The sequence below is a fragment of the Haemaphysalis longicornis genome, unplaced genomic scaffold, assembly GCF_048455015.1.
Source record: "Haemaphysalis longicornis isolate Haplotype H1 unplaced genomic scaffold, Haemaphysalis longicornis Haplotype H1 scaffold_1, whole genome shotgun sequence".
NCBI lineage: Eukaryota > Metazoa > Arthropoda > Arachnida > Ixodida > Ixodidae > Haemaphysalis > Haemaphysalis longicornis.
The window spans coordinates 433,355,347-433,374,564 of NW_027526203.1; the positions used below are offsets into that span (position 1 = coordinate 433,355,347).

The 19,218-nt window shown below is 48.6% G+C and overlaps 1 protein-coding gene across 4 annotated transcripts in view; it reads right to left on the reverse strand.

Moving 5' to 3' along the window:
• Positions 1-19,218, reverse strand: part of LOC144155748 (uncharacterized) — an 83,764-nt gene that overhangs the window by 30,915 nt on the left and 33,631 nt on the right. For 3 of the 4 annotated variants that reach the window (XM_077687369.1, XM_077687371.1, XM_077687370.1), the window contains exon 2: positions 7,863-8,017. The exons of the other annotated variant lie outside the window; for it this stretch is intronic. The gene's annotated coding sequence lies outside the window, so the exon portion shown is untranslated. The remainder of the gene's footprint in view (positions 1-7,862; positions 8,018-19,218) is intronic. 4 annotated transcript variants of the gene reach the window in all.

The following is a 19,218-nucleotide window of genomic DNA, read 5'->3' on the forward strand; positions in this document are numbered from 1 at the left end:
AATTGACTTCACGGCTCTTTCGTCATCTCACCTGGCTACGCTACTTTTGTAATCCGTGACTTTGTGTAGCGCAAAAAATAATAATAAAACGGACAAGAACAGAAGGAGGAGACGGGCACAAGCGCTCAATCGGCACAAGCACAAGCGCTTGTGCCCGTCGCCTCCCTCTGTCCTTGTACGTTTCTTTTTTTTTTTTTGCGCTACACGGAGTCGCGGATTACCGCTACCAACTAGCCCAAACCCAAACTCTGCTATACTTTTGTACCCCACCTGCTCTCAAAAACACAATCCACATGTCCTGCCCACGCCCTCGTGGGCTTGAGCCAGGCACACCAGCAGACCCGGCTCAATAACGTCTAGAAGTCCACAGCCATCAGCTTGACAAAGCGCAGTGCCACTTCGCTATCATATACTTCTGGGGGAGACGACGGCTTGTCGATAAGGCCCAACTTATCAGCACTTCTACCCTCGGTCGCCGGCCGATACGAGAAGGTGGCACCGTTACGTTCCCGTCCTACTGCGGCGCGCAGGTAAGCGCACCCGAGAGTCCGGACAGATTACAGACGGCGTCTCAAGACGGCCCTCTTACGATGGAACGGTACGCCACGGCTCCGTTGCGCAACCGCGGAGCCCGAGTAACAGGAAATGAACAGCGGCAGTGTATGCATAAACGTCTTCATTCCGGCACACCGCGCTTTCACCGGAGCCGTTCCATGAATATGAATGGCGCTAACGTCAGCCGTGCCACTGCACGGGTATGCGCCCGCACGCACGCACGCACGCACGCACAAGCGCTGGTGACGGGGTGCTGCAGCTCGGAGCACCCGCCCGCGCGAAGAATGTCCCCTCTTTGTGAATACATATCGGCAGCCGCGCACAAAGGCCGTATATTACGATGAAATTGAAACAGCCAACCGAACGGCCCGCGCCGGGCACGACGGGTGCGCTGTTCTCTTGCTAACACCAGACTCCCGCGTATATTTTTACATACACTCAACGAGCAACGGGGAAATGTGAAAGTTGAGCTGAGCACGGCAGTGGTGAGCAAGCGCGAAGCATCTCCACTTCTGGCAGCCGGAATCGACGAATAAAGCACTCCTGTCACTAGCAAAAAAAAAAAGCCGCCCAATAGAACGAACACTTTACTTTTGTTCAGGGAGCACGAATCTGGGGGCACAAGAAACGTCAGTTAAGGGAGCAGCGAAGTATCTGCTAATCGACGACTGGGAATAGCCCACGTCTGCGTTTTTAAGAAATTTGCTCTCTAGTTCATACCGCGCCTTTGAAGAGCCACATGCCGATATGAGTTACACGGACAATTTGTTCGCGACACATATGTAAAAGCACAAGCTGAGATCCGGGAATGTATAAAGCGGGTGAAAACCAACTGCATGGCTTCAAGCGTGCAAACATGTGCCCTAAGACGCATAATTACAACTTTAAATAATCGACCAGATTTAGGGGAAATCCCCAAGGTGGAGTAAGTTTCTGTAAAGGAAAGTTTGACATCCACCTGAATGCAGCCATACGGCTACAAAGGAAAGCTATACAGCTTTCTCGGAAACTTCGCAGTTGAAGAAAAATTCGTCCTGGTCCAGGATTCGAACCCGGGACCACTGCTTAACCGGAGCAGTCACTCTACCAACTGAGCTAACCAGGAGGCTAGTCGTTAGTAGCGCGAAAGCGAATTGATCAACGACTCGAAGTGAAGGACAGGTGTTAATCGACCAGATTTAGGGGAAATCCTCAAGGTGGAGTAAGTTTCTGTAAAGGAAAGTGTTAATAAGGAAATAAGTGATCTAATGAGGCATACGCTAGGTACATGCTCGACTAAACACACGTGCATGCCAGGCAGTATAATACCCAACCTGGAAAGTCGACATTCAAAAATCCACCCCCACACGCACACACAGACAGAGAGAGGGGTGCGCGGGACCGGTCCCTCACACAACACAATTCCTAGGCAGAAGAAAAAAATGGTAGGGGTTATGTACACACAACCACTAAGCGTGGGGAGAAAAAGAAAGAAGGATGTAATGTTAGGAAACGTTTTATCTTCATTTATCCTTCACTTGAAAATTTTTCTTTTCACGCGAAAAAAAAAATGCCGAAGTACTTCCCCCGCACTCTATTTTGTTCACTCAACGAGCGTCTCATTTCCCGATTCCGATAAACTACATGGGAAACAAGGGCCTCGGTTCTGGTAGTCTTGGTGCCACATGTAGGTAGCACTTGGTAGCACAGGGTCACGCAAGTCGACTGCTCCTGACAAGTCGTACCCACTTCCGAGACCTGGCCCAGGGGCCTGAGTGGTCGGAGCGGCGCTCGGTAACACTCCCAGAATAGTATCCGCTCTTTCCAAGCCCTACATATGGTCCCTAGAAATACTTGCTAGTCTGCCGTCCGGCGGCCGCGAAGGGGGCTCCTCTGTGATGCATGCAGCGGCGGCGCTGCACGCAGTCGGAGCGCGGCCGGCCAGTGTCGGCGTGGGGAGCAGTGCAGCGGACGGCGCTTCGCTGTGCTGCATTCGTAGGTATGGGCGCTTTCAGCCGATTTTAAGGGCGCATTTTCGTCCTCTACAGAACAGATTAGCCAAATAAATTGGTTCCTACGAATACGAAGAGTTTGTTACCGAAGCATGAATTAATGCCAGTAAGTTTTTTGCGAATTAAGAACGATCGAGCCGCCAAACCATGGAATCGTGTCACTGAGCTCTATCCTCGATATCCTCTTCAAGGGAAAAGGTTTCGACACATTCTGGGGGGCATCGGAAACACTGTCGGCACGGAATCTTTTGCTAGCTGGGGCACATCACGCGGTATTTCGACTAAGTTACTTAACAAAGAAGCGTTTTTGTGTATGCCCCCACCGTACACTGCCGTGGATATATAATTGATTGATTGTAGGGTTTAACGCGCCGACGCAACGCAGGCGATGAGGCGCGCCGCAGTGGAGGGCTCCGGATTAATTTTTACCACCTGGGGATCTTTAATATGCGCCGAAATCACGTACAGTCGGTAAAACGCTTGTCTATAACAGCGATTTCGACTTCAACGAGCTACATCCGAAAACTGCCGAGACATACTCGTTCCAAACATGTCGGAGGCAAAAGCTAAGGGCTAAGACCTCAGAATTCCGCAGTAGTTTTATTCAAATCCAGCTCCGGCGGGGCAGGATAGGGCTGAGAGTACGAAAGCTGTGTTATAGACAAGCCTTTTACCGGCTGTACACACGGGCGTTTTTGCTTTTCGCCTCCATCAGAAAAGCGGCCGCCACGGCCCGGAATCGAACCCGCGACCTCGCGGATATATAGCGCGTGAAAATATTTGTGTTGTGTGTGGGCGCTTCATAATTTTTTATTATTATTATTTTTTTTTTTGAGGCGCTTTGGAACCATCCTCACTTCTCTTTGCTTGGGAGTCAAATACAGTATACCCTCGTTATAACGAGATCGCTTTATTCGAAATTTCTTCTGGTCCCAACCCAAACGCATGCTTTTTAGGCCGCATTACTCGAAGCGCTCGAAGAGCCTGACCCGCTTAGAGCGAAGTGTCGAGCGGAGGCGTCGCCCATTGGCGGCGACCCATCGGCAAGACAGGAGGTCAACATGGCCGGTCAACGCAAGCTGGTCTTTCCCCGGGCGATTTTCTGGAGTCAGTTCATGCTCCATTTGCGTCAACCGACTTTAAACAAACGGTCCAATTGCGTGGTACGGTCCTTAAATTTTGTTCCTAGACATTGGTGTGGGCGCGACGGTGTGCGAACACCGACACTCGAACCGTAGAATTAGCAGTGTCGCTGACGAGGGAACGCCGAAAAGCGCTTGTTTTGCAAACTTCAGTAGCGAAACGGCTAATCTCGTTGCTGCGGTTTCATCCTTCTGTCTCACTCGCGAAGGTAAGCGTCCGCAAATAGCGTAGGCTCCGTAGCCCGATTCGCGAAAAATTTGGGCCGCCGAAATTAAGGTCCTATAGTAGTTCTATCGCAGCTTCAATTGTGAGCTGATGTACCCCGAGCCGCTGAATTTCACCGCTCTAACTGGCCGTAAAACCCCCATGCGCGCCCGCTCTCCGCGGCAGTAGCGCGCGGCACTGGACGGCCGGTGGCCGCTCTCGCTCCCGCCGCTCGGGCGCTCCGATTGCTGGCAGCGCCCTCTGCGCAGCGCTGTGCGTGCATCAGCGGCGCGGACACGCCTCCCCATAGAGAAGGCGCGCGGACGGCAGACTAGCAAGATTTCTAGGGACCCTACCCTACAGGTGGCGCTGCGGAAAACGGCAATGGCGGACGAGACGGTGATCGGGCCTTGTAGCAACATGCGCACCAGCATCAGTAGCGGCCTGAAAGCCCATATAGTTCCGCTTGAAACAACTACTTTTTTTAATAAACAGGTGTACGTTGCTGATTGCGAGACAACATTCCATTCGTTTCCGGGTGTCTATGCGGCGTAAAAGGAGCCGCGCGCGACGCAATCCCTGTGAATGGCTCAGGTCACACGGAAGTAGTCTGAGAACAATCTCGCCGCACGGGGCAAACAACCTGCTGCATAATGTGCAACGCTAAGTTTTGGGACATTATTTCAGTGTACGTCATCGCAGTGCACGTTTGACTTTAGGCGTGTTCATTTTTTCTCTGTGTGCACACCAAGCAGAAGCCCATATGCGCACCATGCGCGGGCGACATGTGCGTACTGCGGCGTTCTGCTTGGGTGTAGTAAAACCCAGTTATGACTTCGGGCAGTAAAACTGCGAAGACGAGGCTCCCATTACTTCGTATCAAGTGGTACATAAACGAACGTGTTAGCATGCATATATATATATATATATATATATATATATATATATACAAGCCTACGTTTTTATGCGTGCATGTATCATGCACTGTCGTGTGATTTTGAAGCGTACATGAAAATACAGGCAGTACTTTACAGGTGCGCTTTTGATAATTAATTTAAGAGAAATCTCCTGGCTGAAATTATGTTATGTTGATTTGGGTGCCGGTAAGATTTTAAGTGCGTCGATGCTTATTACCAAAACAAAAAAGGGGGTTGAACTACCAGACCCAAAGTTATCATATTGTCATTGCTAAAACATCTTGCTTGAACATAATTATTTACAGATTCGTTCGTTAATCGTTAATCAATAAACACATCCCCATATTTGCTTCTCGCCTTTGCGTGCAAAAAGATTTCATTTGTTTCTTTATTAAAAATAAAAGCAAGCGGATTGGGCAGCCTCTGCTGCTTATATGTCTGACATATGTTGTATGTCGGCTGTTTACATGTGTGCTTATATGTTTGAAAGCAGTGGAATTGAGCCAGTTTAACAACACATACGCGAATATGAGTTGACACGTTATGCGGCAGTGAATGTAATCGAAAAAGACGATCACAAGGTTATACAATAAACTGACAATACAGGCGCCCTCACAGCAAAGAACTATTTAATGTGGCAGCCGTAATTCAGTAAAGAATAATTTAAGCACCACGTACGCACGGGTGGGCCCAATATACTACCGCTTTTCTCCATAGCAGACACCGATGAGACCCAAAACTCTTCCATTAACTCGCAGCTTTTATAGCTTCAAGAAAGTTGAGAGATTATGAACGCTCGTTCAGCCTATATTTTCCGATTATTTATACGGCATTTTCGATTACTATACTTGCGATTACTATTTTCCTTTCACTTCTGCGAGGCCGCCTGGGTGCCGTCTCCGCCGGAGCGACCGGTCCGCCGATCACCGCCTCCCGGCTTCGGACAAATTCCGCGCGGCGTCACTAGCGTCGCTGGAAAGACTGAATACAGTAGTGGAGAATGCAGCCGCCCCCGGTAACCGAAGTCCGAAGGTCACGGGTTCGAGACCCGTTCGGGCCGCATGTTTTACCCCACTTCTTTTTTCTATCAATATTTCAAAATTCCTAAAATGCTGAACTAAGAGGAGCCAGCATTCAAGAACGCCACTCAGGGCAGAGGGGTGACAATGTTAACCTTGACATGGTAGCAAAGGAAGTGGGAAAAACATGAGCCCAAAGGGTGGGATCCGAACCCACAATACACGTCCCGTGCTTTTCTCGTAGTTGGGTACGTCATTATCAAGCAGCGAGGCCCGCGGATGTTTTCACGCTGTAGGATTAAGGCAAGCAAGAAATCCCACTGAACTGGAAGATTGCTTTTCAAACGGTGTTCAAACAGGGATTTTACACCAGGGATATGACCCTGCTGTAGTGGAGGGCCACAGGTCAACTAGATCACCTTTCTCCCCTTCCCCGAAAAATATTTCTGGCTACGCCACTGCCCGTGATCGCCTCCGCATCGGCGCATTCTTCGGGGAAAAAAAAAAAAAAAACGGAAAACCCTGCCTGCACCTCTTGAATGGGTTGCCGTGGATACCGACGCTGCCACGCTTGATCAGCGACACGAATGACAGCGGAGGCCCGATCCAAGAGCGAGCGTTTTGGACGAGCGCCCGCGCATGCCGGCGCCATGCTCTTCCGCCGTCCCCATGCGAAGCGAGAAATTCGGAGAGGACAGGTTGCTGACCGCTCCGGGTGAACGTACTTCGCGATTCCGCGCAACCCCGTCGGTCCCTACATTGGCAAATCAGCAACAAATGTGCCAAAGCTTTCGTTTCCACAACAGCCTTCCAACTTTCAGTACATACAAGGGCAGCAGTAGATACAGCGAAGTAAGACAAGGGGCTTTTACTGCACCCAAGCATTTCTCTGCGCTGAAGAAAAATCGGCGAACATGTCACCGAGAAAAGCACCACGCTATGATATTTGCGTTATGTTTCTCATCCAACGTTTAGCAACCACTGGAGCACAGCTCTAACGTTATTAGCGCACTGAACAACTAGTTCGTTTTGAAACTATTACAGTTGTATTACGTGCACCGATGGAAACCGTACGGCCATTGTACAACAACAAATGCAATGCCACGTGTTTTCTTTTTGTTTTGTTTTTGCTTTGCAAAGCTCCGCAGCAATAAGCCCCAGAATACACTGCCTCAGTACTCGACTTTGACCGCCTTGTTTTCGACCGCAGCTTTACAGCTTATTTCATTTTCCATCACCTATCAAGTATCCCTTAACTGACATGCATAACTTTGAATCACACTCATTCATTTCGCTTATCAACCTCATCTTCACCTGCGCTAAGTGTTACGACGACGATGAGGGCCACGAGGCGGATAGGACAAGGCGGAAAGTTACAACTGCTTAATTCGTACAAAAAGCGGATCACACATCTGCTTTTTGCGCATGCGCAGCAAAAAACTAACAACAAATTGAAGTAACCGCTAAATGCCTAGACGGGCAGCAACAATACAAGCTCAACCGGACTGTTGACAGTGTCACTCCTGCGTAAAGTGTAATATAGATTGATCCAAAGAAGGCTTTCATCGCGAGAAAGCAAGCTCTTGCACCCCCTCATCCCCACATGCCAGACTCACGTGTATTGTTACTGTTAGCCTAGGTCTTTTGCGTTTACTATTTTTCCGCTTGTGTTGAAAGTTGCCCAGAACCATAAAACTTGATTACAAAACACACATCGCAGCACCGCACGGCTAGCACGGCAGGATTTCGATGGTGGCCACAACAAGTTCAAATTTACAAACCTTGTGCTGCCGCCAAAGACAATTTTTTCAGAAATTGAGGCTTGTCAGGCGCACGTAAATGCACAGTTCCAACTCAAAATAATAGCGTTTCCTGTGAGAACACTTTAAAACAAGAGCCGGGACGGTGCCAAGTTCTGGTCACAAAGCTTTGCAACGCTGTCAGACTACAACAGCCAGAACGTGGCACCACCTCGGCGATTTTACGAGCAAAAAACGAGGGCACAAACCCGCCAAAAAGTCGCAGCACCTTACCTGCTTTTTTCTAGGCAGCTTGATCCTCGCAGGCGCGGCCAAGACGCTGATCCGGAGTCAGCCTACGTGAATTCGCCGGTCAGCGGTCGCGGAGACGTCGATCTGGACCCCATCGCACCACCAAGTGGCTGGCCCGACGCATTCCAGTGCTTCGCCTGCAAGGACAGGCGTGCGAAACGCTGTCTTTTGTCAATCGCCCTTTCCGTCCGCGCTGGTCGGAGATAAACTACCCGCCAGCCAGCATTTTGTCACACCCGAAACCACCAAACACTCCCCGTGATTTGCGGCCCCCATTCCCTTCCGTGCGGTTTCCGAAGGCTTTGAAATAAGCCCTTGGGGATTCCCTTCCTGAGTAAACTGCGGGCGCGTCACGCTCCCACGATGTCCGCAGAGGGCGGCCTTGAGCGCGCCTCTCCTTCGCCCTCTCCGAGCTTTTGTCTTTCCGTCGCGCCTAGCAACGAGGCAGCGTGATCGAATCTTTTCAGCGAACGTCGCTCAGGAAGGGAGGAAGGGTCGCCTTGCTTTTAGTGCGGCGAGCATGGCTGCTCTGTAGCTATCAGCAGTAAAAACTCGCGTCCCCATGGGTGGGCGCCCCTCCAGGAAGGAACAAGTGCGCGGCTATCGTGGCATGCTGCCAGCCAACTGCTCCGGAATAGCCGGGTTCAACAGACGACGCACGTCGTCGTCTCCCCCTAGAGCGTCTCCCCGGAAGTCAACAATGCCAGTCAGCCAGTGGCGTCACGCAACTGAATCGTGTCGAGGAAAACTTCGCCCCCTCACTTTACGTTCGTGATCGACTCAAGCTGTCTCGCCACGGGGCGCAATTCGATTGAACAACCTGAAACATGCCCGATTCAAACCCGAACTTGAAGTGACTCTAGTTGTTGCAAGTGGTAGATTCGGCGCGGAGGGAATTCTATGTACTCTGCAGACGGCCTGCGTAGACAGGCACAGCGATAGGAAATAGGGTTGTCGCACAGGAAATGGATTTGGCTCAGCATCGCGCACACTCAAGCCGCCTCAGCAGCATTGATAGATGCGCAGCTTTGTATCGATGCGCCCATATGTTCCCCTCAACTGTTCAATTACTGCCCCGTTGTCCCTTAAATTAAGAATTCTGTGCGGTTGTCCAAGCAAGAACAAGTATCCACTCCTTATCCCCCCTTCAAACGTAGGGTGGGCGTCGCGAAATCGCGAAAAGAACGTCATTGCTTAAATACAAAAGGAAATTTTGAAAGGCGGACAAGTTTACACTCCAAATGCATCAAAGCGCAATTTTTACATGCGACTGCATCTCATTCACGCGCCTTGTCCCTCCATACGGCGTTGTCCGCACCTCCTCCTACACTATAAAAATAATAATAATTAGCGGCGCCCGGTTTCCATCCCACGACCCTGTGGGCGGAACGCGATGTACATGGTGCTCTTCCCAATGCGCCACAAAACCGAGACAGAATCAAATGCTACGAACGCGCCTTATATCCTTGACTCATTCAAACTACGTCAAGATGCTACTGATACAACGCATGATGGGGCAATGATTAACACTTGCAATAAAAGAAAAGAAGCTTCCACTTACAGCAACAATGATGGAGTAAAGGTCGTTGCAACAGCGAAGCCCCAAGAATACCACTTAGAGATATTGACCAAGATTGGCCAATAAACATAATAATAATTATAAAACATAACAATCATACGCGTTCCCGACACGTTTCACGCGATTTCAGAATCAATCCAACGGAAACACCAAGTGAACCCCACGATGCGTCGCATCTACACAGGGTTCCCCTCGCGGGGAGGTGGGCGCAATTTTTACCAACATATTAGAAACAAACAGAGATGCGATAGCAAAGCCACCATTAACAGTCCCTTGCCTAAAACGAGCGCTATTGCACTGACACGAAAATTTTGTTACACTTTTATTGCTTTTATCGATGCTTAATGGCCTGGCGAACCCGAAACAGCACTTCAAATACTTCAGCGCGCGATAGTTATTTATATTGAACGGCCTGAAAATCGTTTGTTTCAAATTCCCGCGCTTTCATCTCGAACGGCGCATATGACAGAATCCCTGACTGACCTCACCGCTTTGTGCGGACGTCACCGGCACCCGCTTGAGAGGGTGTTGCGTAAGGTCAGGGGCCTTAGGTGTTGCGCCCACTCACCGCTCGTGGGGCCGCGGGCATGAAGTGACGTCACGAGTTTTTGACGAGCGCTGCCGCGTCACTTCTTTTGGCTTCACTGGATGATGTCACGCTGCTGTCCATTTGCTGAGTGCCGCTCCACGCGCTGCTCCGTCGGCGCGATAAATGAGATCAAATTAAACTATGTTCTTCGCGTCGCAGGCCGCTCATATTTCAGCCAGGGTATTCTGTTGAGTGAAGGAAGCGAACTGTGCAATAATATTAACGCCGAAAATTGGTTTCAGTGCTCTTTTAAGGGTACCATCCGTTGGTCGCATGGCATTTGCCATAAGCCAGTTCGTTTGTGATCTAATTTATTTATTTGTAGGTACTGCAGTCTCTCACGAGTCTTTTACAATGCATACAAGCAATGCAAGGCAAACAAAGGCACAACAATGATGATCCGCCACGCGGAATTTTCGTCGCAAAGTAAAACTGACGGTTTGTTCTTTGGTGTTGGAGCGGAATATCCAGCAAAAGAGGCCAGCACGCAGGAGATCGGGTAGAGTAGAGAGTTTTAGCACTCCGTATGTTCCGTGTTGTACGTGGTTACCGTGTTGACCGGGACCCGTAGGGGGTTAGTTCCGCGGGCCGGCCCTCGCCATGCCCGTGCATTCGTCACGGTGGGGTGCGCCTCCTCGCCCTTCCGCACGCGCAGGCGCAGTCGGGTCCGGGTAAACACGGTAACTACGTTAAACGACGGACTGCTAAAACTCTCTACTCTATAATAGCGCTTGCCTCTTTCCGTTTGTTTCACACAGGAGACGTAATTGAAGAAAGTGCTGATATCACAAAGAAAACTTGAAGGCGTGCTGAGAATTATTCTGCCCTGAGACCGTCTCCCACTTTTCGGGCCAGCTGACATCAGCCCCAAGGTATCTAGGCGGTGTTTTTGGTATGTTATCGAGCCACCCACGAGGATGAAAAGATATGGGAAGCCTTTTCAACAATTATTGCTAGACAGACTGGGGAAAAAATGGGGGTGACGTGATTCTGTAATCTCTTTTTTGCCCCATCCAGCTGATGGTCAGGGATTGAAAAACAAGGCCAATGAAAGTGGACAGCAATGGTCACGTGATGTCGCACTTTCCAGCGAATATAGGTGGCGCGGCGGGGTATCCAAAATGGAGGACCGGACGATGATCGGGATGTCGCGTTAGCGCGCGCGTCTGGAGGAAAAAGCCGATCCGGGCCCATTAGTGTCTCTTCAGACCATCTTTTCTCTTGCCGATGAGACACGAAGGTGCTTTGTCGAAGGCGAAGCAGTCAATAACGCCAGTAACTCAGTGTTTTGCGGCATAAGGGAGGCCACCGATGACATGCTGAGCATCGAGGGATTGTGCCTGCAACCGAGTGGCGTCACCAGCCAACCGCACTGCGGGAACGTTCGTTGGCACTGCAGCTTCTATGAAGGATGCTACACTTCCATCCATGCTCGTAAAATTGTTCAAGCATACATTACGAATATTTATTAGGCGCCAAGCAGAGCTCGGTAGACGCAACCGAGCACAGCGTTTTGTCATTGCCACTAGCGCAATTGTGTCGGGTTAAGTGCGAATAATGCGAGTAAATTATAATTTTGTGGGCTGTTTTTACAAGGAAAGATCCAACGGCGTTTATGCAGGTTACAGGTAATAATAAAAATACCGAAACTGAATATCAAACGCTGATGCCTCTACGGCAGGGCCTGTTACATCAGCTGTGGTGCTTTCAGCGTGCTGCCGGAAACGACGATGCCGCAGTAACAAGTTTATTTATTTATTGCAAATACCTACATCGCCCATTCCTGTGGGGGGTTTGAGAAAGAAAAAAAGCAGCAAGTTCAAAACAGTAATCACACATAATGCTAAAAAGAGAACGAAGCACAAACAACCCAACAAAGCACAAAATTCAACTGGAATGCAGAATTTATTAAAAGAAACCAGCACGTTAATAAAAGAACAATCACGTTCTCCTGTTGGTTCTTGGCTTCGCTTTCTTCTCGCGCGTGCGCATAGGAATGTTATGTGGCGGCACGGCGCCTTTCTTCCACCGCGGTTTCAGTGGCTGCAGACCATCTATTAATAAACGACACACTCAACTTGCACGAAAAACACACCATCAATAACGAGAGAGCGAACTAAATTTACGGATATTGCTCCAGAAGAAGTCAGCTTTCGTGAAGTGACTACCACAAACCCCATTGTGTTGCTAACACCTTTTTCCAATGCGGAGCATAGTTATCCAAACCTTTCGGGCTTTTTTTATCTCTAGGAAAGGTATGAACGCTGGCTTTTCCCGGCACTGAGCGATTTCTATACTGCGGTACACAGCACATTCGATTGCTTTTCGGTTTTGCGTTCTCAATCCCCACGTTTCCGAACGCTCCAGCTGCCTTCGCCCGGGACGCTGATCATCTACAAACAGCTAGGGAAAAAAAGGCGCGCGGCGGTGCCACCGTTGCTGGAAAGTGCGAATAATTTTGCTCTTTTTTGTCCATATGAAGGAATTCTGAGTTTTCTATAGCGACACGAATATCTGCGCGAAAAGAGGTCATTTTCGTGTCCTATCTCACTGTCGTTATTGGCGTCGAGTGAATAACCATGCCCCGAGAGAGGTGCAGCTAGCTTTTGCACGGCGAATAACCCTACACTACCATATCGAAGTTAACGGATCGACGCTTCACTGACGGCGAACGGAAAATTGGGGGGGGGGGGGAATTTCGACGATGAGGCATTTCGTATTAAGCGTAATCATGTAATCATGGGCCATTTTGTTTCATGTCGATTTCACACAGCGCAGGGAACCGACTATGAGTAATGTTGAATCGCGTCTTTTTGTATCTTACTGAAGGCCGTTGTTGTGGAAAACCCGAAAACAAAGGGCCGGGACGTGCAGAGGGAACCATGGATTCCATGGATTCTATTACTACTTTTTTTACAACACCCGTATTCTGACTTGCGGAAAAAGAGAAAGGTATACAGAGCGAGCTCGAAGTTCATTCTCGCGTCCCTATGACGAACTTTCCTCCGCAACGAACTGCTCCACGACGAAGGATCGTATATAATGTGACAAACGGCCCACGACGAAACTTCAGGTGACGAAAGGCCGGGCCTACGCCCATTTACTAAAGGGTGAGTCTGTGCCAAATAGCGTACTTTTTAACACACTTCGCTTGCTTTTCATGAAAAAAAAAAGTAGCAAATTAGCCCTCGTGTCCGGTGAGCTAAGCCCACTTCTTTAAGTATCCAACATTTTTCAGTGACAGTTTCAATAGTTACTCGCTCCATACAGCCTATTTACGAATTTTCGCGCAGAAAGATCATCTCCCGCAACGTTAAGACAACGTTGTGAGGACATAAAAAAATGAATTAAAAGAAAAGCTTTGCTAGAGCTATGTATTGGTAATTGAGAAAGATATTCCGCATATGCAAGGTTGCATGTTAAATATCCTTGTTAAACGGGGTCCGAGTAAGAACGAAAAGTGTTTTGAAGGGAAACGGTAAAATAACCACCTCGACTCGTATCTAACACCTAGCCTCGCAACTACGGCTCAATTTCTCCGATCGTATAATATGAAAGAAGTTGCACCCCTGTTACTGATCAGATGTGCAAGAACGCATAAATATTGGGCGCGTATCTGCTTGCTTAGCTGCAAATGTCGAAAGACGATTGTCTCCTGCTTCCCCTACCACGTAACTTCTCCCTCCGCCTCCCCCCACTCGCTCATCACATGATGAAAGCAATGGAGTTACTACGCTCAATTCAATTTTACCGCGTTCGTACGGCCCGCGCGCCATCTGTTGAGACAGCGTGCGTCTTTTCATTACTGTTTGTCTTTTTCTTGTGCTTTAAAAAGCACAATCGACATCTAATGTTTTAGTGCTTGCTTTTATCTCGCCTGTCAACGGCACCATCTTAACGCATTGTTTTACTTGCTCTCGTAAAAATCAATCAAACATGTATTACTGATTAAAAGAACGCTGGTTATGTATGTCAAGTGCTACATTTCGCCTCAAATGTGCCCGAGGTTTCCTTGAGCATACAAATGTGGACATGTACGAGCAATACCAGCAGTTTTAGTAGTCTGGAACTGTCCTGCCCATCTACAGTCCGGCTGGGTGGCTAAATCGAGTAAGGCTATGTTCAGACTACCGACGCAAAAGCCATATCGTGACCTATGGACGTAAAAAAAAAAAAAAAAAAAAAAACGGCATGTCACGCAGTTCGGTTGGCTGAGACGTGGAATGATGTCATTCTTCAATGCTTTTACGACATTTTCGGCAACAGTCTGAACCCGGCCTAACAGACAGGGGAAAATGTTCACGTTTAGGTAGCCCAAAAGAGACTATCGTCTTTAAAAACTATCAAATGGATAATAATTAACGCGAGCAATCCGCCGCCACTAGCAGAAACGGTCTCAAGCAGCGAACGCTGTACAGCGACATGCGCACGCACACAGCGCGTTTCTGGAGCGTCTACAAACGCACCAGACCGATTGCAAATAACTCATACAGGCGATAACAACGGAAATACAATTATCAGCGCGCGAGCACAGTGTGTTTCCCGAACGTTTACAAACGAAACAGATTCCAATAAACCCCAGCACACGACAACGACAGAGATAAATTATCTGGGCGCAAGCACATCGCGTTTCCGGAATGGTATACAAACAAAAGAGATAGCAAGTAAGGCATATGCGTGCGATAACAGAGGGCATAGAATTAAAAAGTTGAGCAAGGAATGGGCAATCACAGGAGGCATATAGGAGCCTAGGAGAAGCGTAGGACGCATCCATCGACCCGCTGCGAAAAGCTAGCACCTCGTGGCTGCAGAGAAGGGCATGAGGTCGAGGGGCTATGAAGACAACATACAACTTCGTTTTGTTTTTAAGAGCGGAGCTCTTGTTACTGGCCGTATACGTTCGGGGTTCGTGTGCGCCGAAAACTCGGGTGAAAGACGAGCGCTCGTGCGCGCGTACCTCGAGCGCACGTTCGTCAAGATAAGCATACCCACTTAGGGAGATTGGCAATAATTGACCACAAAACATCCAGCGTTCGCCGTATCATGGCAAAACTTTCTCAAAACGAGGTAGACGCGTCATAGCGTACCCCTTTCATTCGTTCGTCATCGTGCGCATGCACTCTGTAGCGTAGAGGAGCCGCGACTTGAATATCGAAGCTGTTGTACGTGATCATTCACTCCACATGGCCCAGCCGCGGATATTTCGCCCGGCCGGCCGCGCTTCGAGAGGCTGGGCGTGCAAATCATCTGCTAGAGACGATAAGTCGCGCTCGCAGAGTGGCGTACGAACACGCCTAGCGAAACGACGAGCTCACTCTGTCTAGCTCAACAAAAGGTCATTGAAATGGCATGCCGCCGACGTCTACCACGGCACCACAACGATACTAAAACTCAACTTTGTGTCCTTTAGTGATCACCTACAACAGCTTCACCATTCAAATCTCGCGCGTGAGCGAAAGCTTCCCTAAATTTTATTTAGTACCCCGGCACTTGTTCGACATCAAACGAGGCTTCATTCCCTTAGAAAAATTAGAACTTGAAGCCAAATTTTTTTTACCTTTCCCATTATCGCTTTTCCCGCCGCACTGTTCCACCACCAGCTGATTGACAAAATACGAAGCAACGAGCTACTAACGTCTTCATACCAATCGGTATGAAGACGCTGGTGAGTCATGGTGGATGATATTGTAGATGGCATGGAGGAGGTTGCCGTAGGTGAATATATCGATACATTCACCTACGGCCAGCTCTTCCATGCCGACCACCCTACCTCACATTCCATCACAAGTAACTACTGCTCCACCCCTGCACCATTCGGTTTGAGCCACCCTCCCTCCTTTCCCATGTCCCGAGCAGTGGGCCTGCATGCTGGCCAGCCCGGACCCAACCGACCAGCTTCAGCTAGTCACGTGGCCCGCTTGGCCGAAACAACCCAAGGATAACTGCACAGGGAGCCTTCCCTAGGCCGTGGACGAACAACAGGTGTAGTCTCCACCTGAATAAAATTTACTCCTCTTTTATTCACTGCATCGCAAGTTTACGCAGTTTACGTGTTCATTGGAAACTTCTACTGTTTGCCACATTATTCTTACCACTATAAAAAACATGCACTAAATTAAAGACGCGAATAGATTGTTCTGCAAGCTTATAATCCTTGTTTAATTTGCGTTTGAATTTGTGAGCCTCAGTTCACCATCCAAGCGTCCCGTCATGCATCATAATTCCAGTGCGGTAACATAACTGGAGAGTGGCCGGCCTGTTTTCTATTTTCCTGATTATATAGCTTATTGGAGTGAGGTTTGCGTTAAACGTATTAGGAGCTATTCCATTGAGGCAGTCTTTCGAATGAACGGAACCTTTATTTTATCTGCGTAGCCCATTCACACGAATAATCACCATTGCGAACACAATTTAGAGGCTGATGCTTGGTTAAATTTTCTTTACCAGCAATTTATTATTTGTACGCATCGTTTCACAGCAAAGCTGTATACCTCTATACCTCAACGGATTCTTATCCGTGGGCAAAAACGCCAAGGCGCCAAAGCTTAAGACGCCGAGCGCTTGCGTCAGGCTAATCAGGCATGCAGCATAGAGCTCAGAATTCGTTTAAGGAAACCACAAAACAAGCATCGAAACCGCATTAATGATAAGGCACGTGCGAACAGTGGGACCCTCCCACCCCCCTCCAGATTATGTTTGCAGATTATCTTTGAAGGCTAGGCAGGACCAGTGTCACTAAATAGAGCAGTTCTTGCCCAAAACACCGAGCGCATGCGCCAGGCTAGGCAGGACCCAGCAATTGCCGCCAGAGAAGCCGGTCGTAGTGTCAGTAAATAAGGTATTAGAGTACCGCCACTGAGGCGCGCAAATCAGCAACGGCGTCCATTTTGGCGTTTCTTAGTGTTGCGAGATTGCCGCATGTACGACCTCACCGTTAACTTCGACCGGGTCGTTTGTTAACAAAACTACCGAAGATGCAGCGAACGGTTTCATCTCCGTTGGCGAAAACGCCAAGGCGCCAAGAATACACTTGTACACTGCATGCTTCGCCCCTCCCCAGGTTTCACGTTAGTGGAGATGGCCCGGGATTTTTGGTACACCCTAAACTTCTTTACACCCTTATCGCCTAAAACAGGTGTAGTATAAGTGGAATAACGGCGTTGAGAAGTCATTACGCCTAGTGTCACTAGATAAGGTTACATAATATCGGCACTCTTTTCTTCTATTGTTCCGTGCCGCTGCCGTGATCATTGGTCAGTTTGCATCAAGTGAAATTTGTTTACACTGCGATGGCTCATGGGCACCGCGACTTTGTTGTTTATGCGTTTTCCTGTCGGTCAACTGTAGTAGCCTCAGCTCGTCCTCCCTACTTAGCGGCTGCGCGCGACTGGCGTCGTTCCGAACGCGAATCAAAGATAACGCGCTTCGCGGCATTTCAGCTGCACAAGTGTGACCGAAGAAGCCGTGTTGCGGCGTCTTCGACAGTCTTTTTACAAATGACCTCGTCAAAGTTAGCGGTGAGGCCGCAGAAGCGGCAACCTGCAACACTGATAAACACCAAAATGGCCGCCGTTGTTCACTTGCGTGCCTCAGTGACGGTACTGTGTATCTTATCTAGAGACACTAATTACGCCCTTCTTATGTTCCAACACCCCAATTTGTAGTTTTACACCTTCTTGTGTGGCAGAAAGGGTGTTAACCGACTGCAACATCTTTGGCTTCCTATAGGGTGTTGAAAGGTTGTGAAATAGGTGCTCAGTCGAAATAAAAAAAGAGCGGAGCTGGGGTCCACCTAGCTTCTTCCAGCGTTGCTAAGTTTTGCTAGGTTTTGCTAGGATTTGCTAAGTTTTGCTAGGTTTTGCTAGGATTTGCTAAGTTTTGTTAGGTTTTGCGATGCTCTAGTTAGGCTAGACTAAGTACTGAGGGGTGAGGTTAAGCTTAGCCGGATTTTATAAGGCTGTTCCAGTGTGCCCCCCACTGACCGCGGGTGTAAGGGGGAAACAAGCCAGATCGACCCCCAGGTCCGCGATTTCTCCAGCCTTGCACTGGTGCAAGCTACGCCAATCTTTTTTTGCGTTTTACTAGCCCAAAAATACTCTTACGTTTGAAATGGAGCCATAAGAGGTGTGCATACGCATGCGCCCGATGTGCTCACAATCAACAGGCTCAAAAGCCAGCTTCACTGTTATATTACCCTATCTGCGGTGGTGCACCCTTTACGGGTGGTGCAGTTTTTTTGTATTATTTTTCCTAAAGCCACCAAACCTAGCTCAAGCTTAAACAGCTACGCTGGTAATTAATTATACCAATTAATATGTTGTAAACATCGTGAGGTACATAACATCCCCCCCGCTTGTAGAAAATATTCAGTCCACCCGTGCAAATGGATATAAAATCCCTCTAAAGTCGGAGCTGTTTTACACCCTTCTTAATTTCCAACACCCTAATTTGTAGCTTGACACCCTTGTGGGAAAAAGGGTGTTGAAATAATGAACAACCTTCTTGGTGGGTATTGAAATGATGTGGAAGAGGTGTCTGGTACTTAAAAAAATATTTATTGAACATCACAACCACCTCACGATTAAAGTTTTTGCAAATCCGCCTGCTGACATTAAAATGCATAATTCCAAAATTAGTGCTAAAATATCTGATTTTTGCGAAGCACACCAACTCTATCAGAGGAGTTTCCTCTGCTGGCTATAAAAGCAAGTCGAGCAGATATATTTTTAAGTATGTACTCGCTCTCCCCCATGCACCCCGCTGGTTTTGTCGCTCAATTCATTTGTGGTCCAAGTGTCACTTGTTCGTGTTAAATGTGTCTGTGCCATGCTGCCTGCTCAGCCGGTTCACACTGTCAAGTGGCTGCGCTGCCCCCACCCTTACTTTAGGGTAACACAGATTGAAGGCGGGCCAGTTGGTACATAACTCAGTTACTTGAGGGTGTTAAGAAGCCTTAGACTCTTATTTTAGCGTGTTTACAAGCACACCCTTTTTCATCCTTACACCGTTTTAGGCCAAAAAATGGTGCAAAAAAGTTCAGTGTGTATAGCGAGGGCGGGTCACGAAATGTCCACTATTTGTAAACTACTGTTTTTGAGAGACACTGCGCACGCTACCAAGGAGAAATATTTTCTCTGTACCCTTTCTCGGAACAAGACTTCTTGCCAAAG